General features: G+C 45.5%; 1 protein-coding gene across 10 annotated transcripts in view; it reads right to left on the bottom strand.

The window, feature by feature from the left end:
• The window catches only part of APBB2 (amyloid beta precursor protein binding family B member 2), a 158,888-nt gene that overhangs the window by 109,786 nt on the left and 35,483 nt on the right, over positions 1-13,619 (bottom strand). For all 10 annotated transcript variants that reach the window (XM_032187360.1, XM_032187361.1, XM_032187364.1 and 7 more), the window contains exon 3: positions 437-535. The gene's annotated coding sequence lies outside the window, so the exon portion shown is untranslated. The remainder of the gene's footprint in view (positions 1-436; positions 536-13,619) is intronic.

The raw sequence follows: 13,619 nt of genomic DNA, 5'->3' as shown, positions 1-13,619 counted from the left end.
CACACCCTGAACTGTTGAACACATCACAGGAAGCCACACTCCTGCTATAAAGTACACTGAAATCTACCAGGGGTGTCCACGTTAGCAGATTTACTGGTACCACAGAGGAAGAGCACTACTACAACACACCTTTGTTGCATACAACCCTTTCTCAAGTGAGGAGGCAAAGCTGCAGTGCTTTGTTGCACAAACAGCTGAAAAAACCTACAATATGCAAGACTAATTAATTACTGTTCTTGCTAGAGTCGCAGAGGAGCTGGAACATCTTTGTTAAGAAATGTCACGATAACAATGTGAGCGATACGTAGAAACACAGGCACCTCCTGGCTGTGCTGGAAGAGGTCTGAGAGCTCAGTGCCTGAGATGTGAGATATGAGAGGGTCAGAAGGAGCTCCCCCACCCCAGCAGGCCCCTGGACCCACAGCAGATGACTTACCCTCCCCAGCTCGCTGGTGGGAAGTCCGCACTGGAGTACTAAGTCCTCGAGACCTCGGCACCAACACCCTCTCAGGTCACAATGAAGAAACGAGGAAAGCTGCAAAACAAAAGTGTGGCATATTAGGGCTTTTGTTTATGAGGAGCCAAGGAGGGATTAATGAGAACTGCTGAGCTGCTGGAGGTCAGGGTTAATGGAACAAATGCTCACAGCCACCCTCCACTGCACCAGGAGGCGACACAAGGCTGGGAACCAGAAAAGCAGTGCAAGTGACCAAGTAACTCCAACATCATCTCTAGTTAGCCCCATAAAATCTACCACAGCATTCTGCAATGCATTCTCAGGAGAAGTAAAAGCAGAACAGAGGCAGAGACCCCTGGATCCTTATATTATGGCGCAGGGATCTTCACAAACCAGGCGGATGTCATAAGCTGATGTTGGACGATGGCATGCATAAACACTGAATATTGGTGAGAAAGTGCCTTTAGATGAAGAAGAGCCCTAAATTACTAAAAAAGCAGCAAGAAGTCCTCACTAAACAGCACATTCATAACCTGCTTCAGAAAATAAAGTCAAAAATCTTCACCGTTAAGCCTGTGTTCAGCAGACACCAAGTACATCATTCATTTTTGCAGTCTGTACACTACAACACAGTCAGACCTCAGCCTTCCTGCCCTCTGGTAAACGATTACGTTAATGCTGTGGATTTTGGTATTGAAAAATATATTGGAATTGTTGCCACATAGTGATAGAAGCGAGGTTATCTCCCCATCAGGAGATGCTCCGTCAGTGGCAGCAGATCTGTCAAACCACGCTCTAGGATTCAAGGTATTATTCAGCTTCATATTTCTCTCCCCATCTGGAGGAAATAAATATGCAAGACTGCAGATACAAATCTCATCTGCTGTAAAGCTTCAAATTTATTTTATTTTTTTTATTAAAGCAAAAGCCAGTCTAAACCAAGCCAAACTATATTCCATTTTAAGAGAGCTGTTCTTTCCTGTCCTTGTTCTAAAAGGAATTCAAGAACTCTAAATCCCAGTTAAGTGATCTGTTTTGTCTTGGTACTTAAGAGAGATAAAAACGCTCTCTTTAAAATTGGATTTGTCATTTGGAGGCTTAAAAGTTGAAACTTTTGTAAACAAATGAAAAATAATTTTAAAATTTAAAGCTTTTTGAAGGAATCGAGAAAATATACTCATTTTTATTGCAATAATGAAGCAGATTAAAAAAACCTGCCACCTCTTCCAGTGGGCAGGAAGGAAGCAGAACAATGCTTCGTGCTCATTAGCCTAATGTTCTAACCCAATTTAATGGGCACAGTTGTGTGGACTTTTGTACCAGACGATCAGATTTCACTGAGGGACAGAACATGCTATGTGAACACCCTCGTGCCAGCAAAGCCAAGCAAGCAGGCACTTACTTCTGTTTGAGATTCACAGGGTTCATATGAACAAACCTTCCTGGGGTAAGCCTTAAGACCCCAACCTTCTGCACAGACCGGGCACACAGGCTAGGTTTTTTCCTCCCTAATAATTCTAAGGGTTTCTTCCTGAGATAAACAGATGCTGGTGTGGCCGTTGTTATAATTAACACTCTTCATCCTATATCTGAAACCTAATTTGCTTTAGACCAAGCCTAGTGTAATAGCAGCAGAAGCAGTGGCTAATTCAATAAAAACCAGACAACTCAAAAGGAATTTTATGCCTGGAAGGAGACAAATTCTCTTCTTGCCTTCCCTTTGCAAGACGCAGGAGGAAGACGATGGCTAAATCACAGCTTCCCCAGCACAGGGGATCTGTGACTGTGCCTTTAAAGACTCCTTGGGAAATTCTTCAATAACTCTTTGTAGGAAAGTGCAAAACAAAGTTTCAACAACTTCAGATCCAAGGAGACATTGCTGCTGCCATCAGCTCCTGCCACAGGGCTGCTGCACCCCCAGGATTTTTTATTTCCCAGCTGAGGATGCTCACCCAGCCCAGCCCTCCCCAGCTCTCCACGTCCCGCACAACACGTCCACCTCCCCACCCACACTCTCACCACGCTGCCTGCCTTGAAAACTGGCAGATTGGAGAACAACGACTGGGGGATGAAGACAGGACCTGTTGTGTTTTGTTTTTTTCCCCCCTTCCTACTTACATAACTTAATGTTTCAAAGAAAACCTCAGACAGCCAACAGCGCAGCAAGCTGTCTCCCAAACCTATACGAACGAGAATAATTAATTTAGGACTTGATTAAAAGCGGTAAATTGGAAGGCAGATAACATGCAAGCACGGAGAGCATCCTTCAGAAATGAATCAGCAGATGCTTAACGCCCACAAAGGACAAAGGAGGCACACACTGTTTCAATTAGTGAAATAAACAACTGGCTGCTTGAGGCAGCTCTAGGTGCAAGTGCAGAAAACCAAATAGTCCCCATCTCCCTCCTCTGCAAAGACGGAGTGACAGCTATGTACACTTGAAACAGAATTAGATGTTGCTGGATTTCCATGGGACACAGACCTGCAGTTCACTCCTCAGCTAGCCTCACAGGTGCCACCACGCAGCACAGCCTCGTGCACATGACAGCACCTGAGTTAGAAATAAAAAAAACAAGCAGGAAACACCAGCTGGCAAGGAAGGGATCAGGGAGCTATCACCCTTGTTGAGATGCTAGCACAAACCTCACTTTGTTTTGAGAGAGCTGTAGAAGTAACATCTAGCTGATGAAGACTCCCCGTGAGCTTCAGCATCAGACCAAAGCCACCTTCCTGAGGCTAAGCAGGTCTTCGTGAGCAAGGAACCACCGCAGCTCCCCCCCGTGCCCCACTGCAGGCCACATGCGTGGCATGGAATTGAAACACACATTAATTTATGTATGGAGACTGAAAATATATATTACGTATGTACAGCATTCATCTCATAGTGATGAATGAACTGTATCACTACAAACCCTGTACCAGGTATCGCGCTCCAGCCTGCCCCCTGCACACGCAGACACGCTGCAGCTGGGTTATCAGACTGGGAGCTCTGCCTTAGGCGTCTTTTAAACAGGGAGTGAAGGATCTCACTTCTTGAAATTTCCACCTCTTTCCCCCAGTTTAAAAATACTGGAATAGGAAGAGTCCAGCACAGCATCAATATTTAATAAGTACAACGTGGTCATCTATTTTAGGGATGGATTATTCTCTTTCCTTCCAGAAAGCCAATTACCAGTGCCTAACTCCAGACCATTAGCCCGCCGGTAAGTCACCTGCAACCACCCCACAAACACAGGCTGCTGGAGGTTCTCAAAAAGAAAAAGAGAAGGAGGAGCTGAGTTTTGTTCTGCTGTTTCTAGGGCCCTTAGCGTGGAAATAATTAAAAAACAAGCAAACACAGATTACTATTTTCTTAAAGCAAGGAAAGTGCCAGTTGAATTAACAAGTTGTGCTTCAGTCTGACACGAGTGAAGGATGCTGATGACACGCTGAAGGGTAAAAGAGTCATTAAGAAGGGGGTAGGGGAGAAAGCTGCCGTCACTGCCTCAAGATTTTCCTGACGTTTTTAGTATCTACCTTCCTTTGCAAAGAAATCTTACCTTCTTTGACAGCAGATTTTTCCAAATCCATAGAAGGGAGCATCTTATACATTAATTCACTGAGTGCCCTAGAGGGCTGCAAGTAAGAGAGCATCATTTAGATGGCATTTTACCTTCCCAAGTTTTTGAAGGTCAGGAAGATGCATTGGGAGGGAAGACTTTCACTTATCCCATCATATCTCAGCGCATTCAGGAGCATTTCTTTCACAATTAGTGGCTACAAGTGAAACTTGTGTGGCGCTGCATTAATTATGAGCTCTGAGAAGTGCAACAAAAATGAAGAGATTTGGTAATCCATTATTTGCAGGAGGGGCCCCACCCTTCCCCTTCCTGGTTAGAAAAACATTCTGGGCAATGACCTTCTAATCCTACCTGTAGGAATTATGAGACTTTTTGAAATATAAGCTCTACATTACGTGCCAGGGCTGCAAGCCAGCTCTCACCCACCCAGATGAGCAGCCCATCACCAAGCTCCCTCCGCAGGGAGGGCTCCAGCAGCCCCCTGTGCCATGCCACAGGGCCAGGACATGCTCGTGGAAAGGGCAGAGAGGAAGGTAAGGTCCTGCTGGGCCAGGACTGAACGAGGGGATGGGTCTCCTGCCTCCCCACAAGGCATGTCAACCACGGAAGGGACAAGGAGAAGAGAAGGGCTTGATATCCGCGACGGATACCCAGCTCCATCTCCTCCATTTGAGTGAATCTTTCTATGAAAAACGTCTGAAGTGGAAGTTGGAAGGTGGTTTTGGCTTTTCCTTTTTAGAGTTTTGCACAAAGGGACAAGGGGAATAAAGGGCAGACTAACAAACTTGCCTTTCACGCTGCTCTGGACCGAATCTGTATCCTCATTTTGGCAACTGCCAGATGTGCTTCGCATCCTGCCCAGGGCAAAGGACGAGTCTGCTGCTCAAATAGCTGCCTCTCAGCGTGCTCCAGCTCCAGCACGAGCTGCTCCTTATATTTCTTCCCATGTTTACTTTAAGCTTCTTACCCAGAACTTCCTTGCCTACCTTGTGCTCTTCCTTCACGCCTCTAAAATAAAACCACCAGTTGTTTTCCAGGCAGCACTGCGGCTCTGTCCACATGAAGGTGATGCTGCCTGAGGGGCTGCACCATGCCCTACAGCAGGGACTTCACCCTCCAGGCAAAACCCAGGGAATCCTGCACACCAAGGAGGTGCAATCTAGTCATGCAGACCCGTTGGTGGGGGAAGGAGAGACCAGAAGTGTCCCGCACACAATTCCTATGCCCTGAGATGGGTTTGCAGTGCACACAGCATCCCCCCAGGCAGCATGAACCCTTCTCTCCCAACTTTCCGTCCCCAAACCCATCCCTTTCCTCCACCTTTCAGCATTGCTACAGCCACGACTGCTGCTCAGCCTGCAGCAGAACCCAGACAGAAGAGACAAGTGGCTGCTATCATGAAACTGTCTGAGGAGACATCTGGGCTGAGGTTAGCGGTCCTGGGTTACGATGCCAAGAAGCACAGCACGATCCCCACAGGGTACACGTGTAGTGCTCCACGGCGACTGGCAGGGCACAGCCCCAGCACCACTGCAGCCTCTGTTTTCCCCCCGGTGGATGGCAATCAGGTTGTGTTTTCTGTTCTCTTATCTCTCCTGACCCAAGCTTTACAATTGACAGAGGCCACATGTTTGATTTGCTGCTAACACTTAAGCAGCAACATGAGTGTGCTTTGAAAATGCTTAAGCTGGAGGAGCTGAAGAGAAGGGGAAAAAATAAAAGTGGAAATAAATCTTATTCAGTATTTGAAAGCAAAGGAGCCTGGAACTCCTCTCAGAGATCTTACCCTTAACCCTCCACACAATGGGTGCAACTTACTTAGCTGAGCATTCTTCCATCTACACGTTAAGAAGCCAACTTACTTTTATGGAGACATCAAATTTTAAGGAAGGACTTGAAAGCCTGAGAATTCATGCCGATATATGGGACAGAGGGTAAACCACGAGGTTAGAGGCAACTAAAGATGTTTGTCCAGAAGCTACTGGAGAGAAAAACATTTCCAAACAATTCAACTTCTCAGCAGACATACCAGCCTGGAGACCAGGTCTTATCTGTCACTTGGAGAAAGACCTGAGGGCGATGAGCATTCAGGTCACACACACCTTTTCTGCAGCAACCCACAGCACTGCTATTCGTGTGATAAATACCCACGGCACAGCAGGAGCCAGTGGCGATGAATAATGCAGGAGATGCAGTCACTCCACCACATATCATCCCCATGGGACACGGAGGCAGCATTTTAGCCTAAGCCATCCTTTCCCCCCTCAGGGCACACCACGTTTTTTCATTATTTTCTCTCCCCTTCCCATTCCACGCATCCATTCACAGGTCAAACCCAGCAAAACAGGATGGGCTGTTGGGGAAGAGCCGGAGACACAAGCAGGATGCACTGTACCCTCTCACCAGGTGATGTTTAATACTACATCTGCTCAACGCAGGAGCTCCACGAGCCAGAAACACATTTTTCCCAACCAGGTACTCCTCAGTCCACGTTTCCCAAGAGATGTGCTTCACCACGAGGCACTTAGCAATGCCAGCCTGGCTCCTCTGCAACTTTCTGCCTTTCCACATCTTGCTTGGCCAGGCCCTCTGCCAGTACTGCTGGCCTTTGCTGTTTTCACATCAGCCTGGGCATCCACTCACTCCACATATTTATTATGCCATTAGAAGAGCGTCTTTGTCTCACATCTGCATTATTTCATGCTGTTTCTTTTACATTTATTTTCATATATTCAAGAAATCTATATAGGCAAATCTGCCCAAGAGGAGACTTGAGAAAGTTCAGGCAGACTCTCAGACTGTGCACTTCGAATGAGCACAATGAAAAAATGCAAAATAAAAGGTTCAGGTCTCTCTCCCGTTTTAGTCATAATCAATGTTAATGATGCTGTTACAAGCCCTCCTGAATTTGGCTTCAAAGCCAGCCAGCAGCCAATACAGAACCCTTAACTGCAACTTCTGCAGTGTGTGCTAACAGAAACCATACCGAGTCTGCGTGCTAGGACAGCACGTCCAGAACTTCTTGCCGAGGAGCTTTCAGCTGCAAAAGGGGATCTTCTCTTCTCTTTACAAGCCCTGGCCATTTCTGTTCAGGAGGAATGGGGAGAAGACATCACATTTTTTCTATACCATAAAAGATCTTCTGCGAGGCTATGAAGGATTTGGGATGCATCACTTATCCATTTGCTCAGTGGAATTAAGGCAGAACTGCTGTTAGAATTAACTACCAGACCTGTCCCACCTCCATTACCTCAAATAAAACAACCGATTTTAATTTGAAAAATAAAACAAAAGCCAACAAAACAGGGTCAGCGAGTACTGGGAATATTTCTTGCTCAGAATAGCTTGTGGTTAATAGGAAAGTCCTTATTTAGCTTATTGCTCGATTAATCATTTTTGCTAGCGAGCTGACTCACCATCCAGGGTTGATCTCTCCAGGAAGTAAAGCAGATAAAAAAAAATACAGCAGCTGTGATTTCACAATTCCGACCAAGATAAATATATTTAGATTTATTTATTTATTTATTTTTAGTTAAGGCCACGGGTCTAGTGCTCTGAAGTACATGCTCAATTCCTTATCTCTGACAGGGAGATCTATCAGTGGAACAACAGCCTGAGGAAAAGAAAGGTCAACCTTTTGATCACCTACAAAAAAAAAAAAAAAACAAACAATCATCTTATTGCATCATAGGATCTGCTCTGACACTGAAACCTCTTCACTAGTGTATGCTTTTAGGTTTTATTTGTTTGTTGATTTTAAATATACCAACTGGAGGCCACTGGTAGAAACACTGCAGAAACACTGACCAACTCCTGTAGCACCACCAGGAGAAAATACGCTTTCCATAGAAGAGAAATTAGGAAGACGAAAGATACAAAAGCATCAGCTACAAAAGAAAGTCATGAAAACCAATGCCTAAAGAGTAAACTGCAAGATGACAGAAATTTGGTACTTAATGGAGACATTATTTGTGCATAGTGCGCTTGCTTCCTGTTTAGACAACGACTTGGCATTGAGCTTAGGATTACTTCTGACTTGAGGAGAGCGTTCACGAAGCTTTTGCCATAAATTATACAAAGTTTTCCTTAATCCTACAGGCTTCAGAAGTTTATTCCCTTAAATTTAGCCAAGTTGCATTGTGTAACACGCAATTTCTTAATTCATCTGAAAGACAACGCATGATATTCAAAGAACGACGTGCTGCAGGCCTGCATTCAGTGCTTCTGCCTTGTTACCAAAAATTAACACTTCTCAGTAATGACTTCTGCTGGTGTATGATACGGACAAAAAACACAATGTGTGCTCACAAGTCAGGATATACCAACTAGGGACCAGACTAAAAAAAAATAAATCTATTTATTCAAAAGAGTAGGAATGAAGTTGCTTACTTTGGAAGCTCTTTCAAAAGACAAGCACTACCAATGCCTTTAACAAGTTAACAACAGTAAGGCTGCAGATTAATTAGATTTATACTATGCCCAAAGTGTGCTCATTTTGGTTCTTTTCAGGTTCTCCATTCCTAAGGTCTCAAGACCTAGATTTCATTAGCAAATGGTGCATGGTGGGGTATTTTTAACTAAAATCCCACGGACACAAGGCGGCTACGTCTTCATTACAGCAAAAGTCTCTAAATGAACTTCCTCTTGAAGGGGAAGGAAGTTTTCCCACAGGACATTACACACACACTGCCACATGGTTATAGTTACACTTCAGGTCTATTCCAAAAAGTGGAACGTCAGAATTAATACGTTGCTGCAATATTGTTGTGTCTCCAGTAAAATGCCCTGCACGCTGCTACAACCGCTTTCATTAAAACAGAGGAAATACCACGTCAGGACAGACCTGACAGCAGCTAATACCACGTGCTCCAGAAGGAAGCTACAATAAAAAGAATATTAAATTCACCCAGATCATGTTCCTTCACCCTTGCTCCCTTCTCGCAGCCAGAAAGGATTAAAATCTCCTGCCACCCCCTTGTTTTTAATAAGGCCTTGATTAGCACTCACCTCAAGATTTCCAATTCATGCAAAGCCATCCAAGCCCATATGAAACCAAAGAGCATCACTCATAACCACAGCAAGAAGGATCTCACCTACCAACGCAGTGCTCCACAGTAAATTCAACTGATTTTTTTCCAAATAAAGGATTTTCCTGGGTGCACACTGCCGTGCTGTGTCCTAGCACCCACCGACTGACAGCACACCCATTTGTGCCGCACCAGGAATGCGAACTATGTTCAGCATCTTGCTTGGAGGTGCTGCAGGAATTTAGGGTCAGCAGCAGCCAGGGGCTGTAAAATTTACTCAAAACGGTTAAGTTAATCAATATTGCAAAAATGTGACCTCTACACCAGAGGCAGAGGGGCCAGACTCATTAAACAAGTACCAATAACAACCAGAAGCACGAGAACAATGCAGGTTTTGACAGGGAGCTTTCTGCGTATTGATCTTCAGGCTAAACTGTGACAAAGATGCCAAGTATTATGAAATAAAAAATTAAAAAGAAGCTGCTCTACAACAAGAAAAAAACAAACATGTAATATATAAATCTAATTGAGCTGATGTACTAATGCAGAAGTCTGAGGAAGGCTCCCGTAAAACAACTGGAGTTTAGCCACTAATTTCACAGAACCCAGACAGATTTCACAGAATCTCCATGAGGTCTTGCCAGAACTGAAAAATCAGATTTGAAATCCTGTTGGCTTAGGAGTATCTTCCCCTCAGCCATGGCACCTCCAAGAGGTACTCTGGTGGGTTCAGAGACAAGTGCAGGATCGCACCTTTAGGAAGAAAGTCCCTGGCCACAGCAGCACCGAGACTTAAGAGAGGTGGCTGTAAGTCAAAACATCACAACTCTGTACCAGACACTTAAAAAAAAAAAAAAAAAAAAAAAACCAAACCCTAAAGCTGCCAGGAAACATTATGAGAATGAGCAGCCTCAGCTGAAGCCCTCAGCAGCCAGGAGGAAGAGCTCCCATTGTTTGCAGTTTACCCAACGAGGAATACTGAGCACAGCCAGCTTCCTACAACAGAGCCAGTGGCTCCAAGACTTCCTTCTGAAAGCAAGGATGTGTGTTTGCAGGACTACAAATGTACGTACAGATATGTGCATGGACCTGCACACACGTTTTAGATGCCTGCAAGGACACCCAACTTTGAATCTTCATGTAAAAATCAACTTACTCCTACAGTCAAGTAAAGACAGGGGAAGTTAGTATAGCTTTTAAGTTTATGCTCAGCTTACTACATGCATAAATAAAAGCTGGAAATATGATGGAATAATTCTGCCTACGTGAACTAGGCAGAATTTAAATGGAATAAAGAGTGCCGGACCCAACAACGCGAACTCTGAGTACGACCATGTGGTGCTCACCTCAGCTTCAGGGATCGTTTCACAGACCTTCAGCTGCACGAAGTGAATGCTGCTGTTCCACAGCCAGCCAAGTCAAATGCTTCACGCCATGGTAGGGTTTCACATCCACGCTGATTTAAGCCACCTGTCCCTCCCAGCAGCAGCTGGCTTTGGAGCAGCTCAGCTGTCTCACCGCAGTGACACCGCCAGAAGGATGCTGGCTGCGGCTGCTTCAAGTCCAAGCACCACCACCCCCAGCCTGCCCGCCCCTGTGCTCTTCCCCTCTTGCTGGCAATCCCTCTCCCTGCTCCAGGCAGGAGATTTCAAAGCGATGCCTTGTCCAGAGCTGGGCTGTGGTGATGGTTTTTCGTGGGGACAGAGCAGGCCGTGCAGGAATCCAATAGTTTCTTAAGGGTCAACCTCCCGACTTGTGCTGGCTCCAGGGCTCCCATGATGGGTTGGATCCACGTTGGGCAAGACCAAAAGCTCTCCTCTTCTCTGAGGGGTTAGTTTTCAGCTGGGTCATCAAACCACTCAGCTTGTACAGGAGGCCACGAGGGTGCAAGGGACAAGGAGCAGGTGTGCTGTAGCAGCGTGAAGAACAGGGACAGCCTTCACCAGCTGCTGTCGGTAACAGCCGTAACGCTGACTTTGGAGCAGGCTGAAGCGATGTGAAACCGTGCCCGTAATCTTTCACCACGCCTTTAAACCTTACTGAAAGATGTCAGACCTAACGCCAGGGACAGGCCAAGAGCAGCATCAGCACAGTGACTCAGATGACACACGTAACCTCACCACCGCGCCTGACTCACATCCTGGCCAACCGCGCTTCCATCATTCATTAGTGATTTAATGAACTGCAGGGGGGATTCTCACTGCAGCCTTCCCCGAAGCTCACAGGAACACACAGAGGGGCTTGAATAAATACCAGACAGCGTTCAGAGAAAGGCAGTGAGGAACCTGACCTAACTTCAGCACAGCAGAACAGGTCCTCGTCCTCTGAAGGTCCAGACGGAGGACACAGCAGCTGCCACAGACAGCCCTGCTCACATGGGAAGGGTGACCCCAACATCTGCCTAAGCAAAAGAGCAAAAGCCCTCCAAAAGAAACTAGCATGCACAGCCCGTGGTAACAAGCTGCAAAGAAGCATTTGTTAGAGAGAGACCTTATGTCAGAAGCATCAGCTGGGCAATGCCCAGAAGTCCTGCGGTCTTCAGCAGGTGCAGGAGGTGGAGTGCAGCAGGCAGCAATGGGGTTTTGCTTAGAGAAGCATCACAGGAGTCCCTGTACACTGGATACCTGGTCAGAAAAATGCTTACCTGGCAAAGAGGTGACAGTGCTACTGCAAGTTGAATAGCTGATGCAACAGTCCCTACAGTATTAGAGTCAAAATGTAGATAAAGTTGATGAAGGCACCAACACTGCAGTTCAAAGACAGCCAAAGATTAAAAAACATAACAGAGACCAGGGAGTTCTGCATCCCTTCCTGAGGGAATTAAAAAGCACTACTGGCAGAGGGATTTTCCATCACACTGATTTAAGCATGGTCTCAAATCAGCGCAGAGTGCTTTGGTACAAGCCAGAGGAGGAACCTCTTTGCAGCAGCAATTAGCAGACAAAATCTGTGCCTAGTGAAACCAGTGGGTTCTGCCCGTTGCGTCCACCACTAACACCAGTGGTGTTGTTTGTTACATTTCTTTTAAATTCTGTGCACACAAGCTATCAAATCTGTAGAGAAGTCAATGCACTAAATGGATTTAAAAAACCCACAACAGACCCTACATATAACACACCGAGATAGATGTGTGTTTAAAAACCTGGTTTGAGAGAACACCTTCATGTTCTCAGGACATTCCTGCCAGGAGCCATCTGCCACCTGCCCCCTGGGGTGCTACTGACCATCCTTCTAATTAATCCTGCTTCTGCCTCTGCTTCTAGAGGAAGCTTAGAGATATGGTTTAGTGGGGACTGTTAGTGTTAGGTCAGAGGTTGGACTCGATGATCTTGAGGTCTCTTCTAACCTAGAAGTTCTGTGATTCTGTGATTCTAACTTCAAAACAGAATATTAAAAGAAATAAAATATCGAGCCTATTTCCAGTTAGAAAATAATCCATAACTACTCCAGGACAAGCACTCTGCTCTACGATTAAACCTTAAGCCTCAGCTGAGGACACAGCAGCCCACCTCACATCTAATGTAGGTCGGCCACAGCAGCTTGCCTCAGGCTGAAAAAGCACTTGGAGAGTAGACAGACCAAAAAGCAGAAGCAGCAGCAGCTTCTCTTCCCACTTCTGTGCAAGAAATTCACAATGAAAAGAACAGTTAAAAAATAAAAATAAAAAAAAATACACACACCACACAAGCACTTGCCTTCTTTTTCACTAGCAGGTTTGTAATGGCCCAAAAACGTAACTGGGCTAATTCTGTGAATCCTGACAGCTAGGAAAGGAAGTGACTCTGCTTTGTGTAAGCCAAGCAAAGATTTCTATTTTGATGGCTTAAATAAAACAGGCCCCAGGAGAGGAAATAAATATGAAGTGAGTCATCTGGCACGTTACCTCTGTTGCAGGTGAGGCAGAGAGCAGCACTCCCATCTCTGCACTCGGTAGCGGATGAAGTGCCCAGACAAAAGCACGCCTTGCCAGGGTAGCAAGAGAAGATAGCGGTGAAAAATGACCCAAAACATTACCTTTCTTCAGTAATTTTGGGGCAGATTATTGCTGACTTTGCAATAGTCTAGAAGACTTCTGAAGGGATACCTTTTAAAGAAAGTGACGTTCTTGGTTTTCTTCAAGTTGGGCTGTTCTCCGCAGTTCCTGCGAAGTTCACTCCCAGCCAGCTCATTTGCCAGACGTGACGCCAGGCACTCTCACTGGCCAAGGTTGCAGTTTTCTAGCCTTTTTAAGCCCCAGTGCCATTCAACAAGTTACAAGCCAAACTGTTCTTATACTGTAGGTAGTCTAGCCACCAGCAACCCACGTATTAATCACTTTGTTAGGGTCAAAAACATAGGGGAAAAAAAAAACACAAGAAATTGTAGGTCATTCAACAGGAAAATAAGAATTAGAATTCACAGAGGACTAAAAATCATGCCATCTATTTCGTGTTTTTTTTCTGTCAGAGCTGCCAATTACCATAGATATTATAGATACTCTGCACTGCTGACATGGGGGCTCGCTGCCACAGTCACAGACTAGACTGTATGTTGTGCTGCATCTTCCAAGAACCATGGATATAAAGTAAAACACAA

The sequence above is a fragment of the Aythya fuligula genome, chromosome 4 (assembly GCF_009819795.1).
Source record: "Aythya fuligula isolate bAytFul2 chromosome 4, bAytFul2.pri, whole genome shotgun sequence".
NCBI classification, from domain to species: domain Eukaryota; kingdom Metazoa; phylum Chordata; class Aves; order Anseriformes; family Anatidae; genus Aythya; species Aythya fuligula.
The sequence above is the reverse complement of the archived record's forward strand: the minus strand, read 5'-3'. Positions and strand labels throughout refer to the sequence as shown.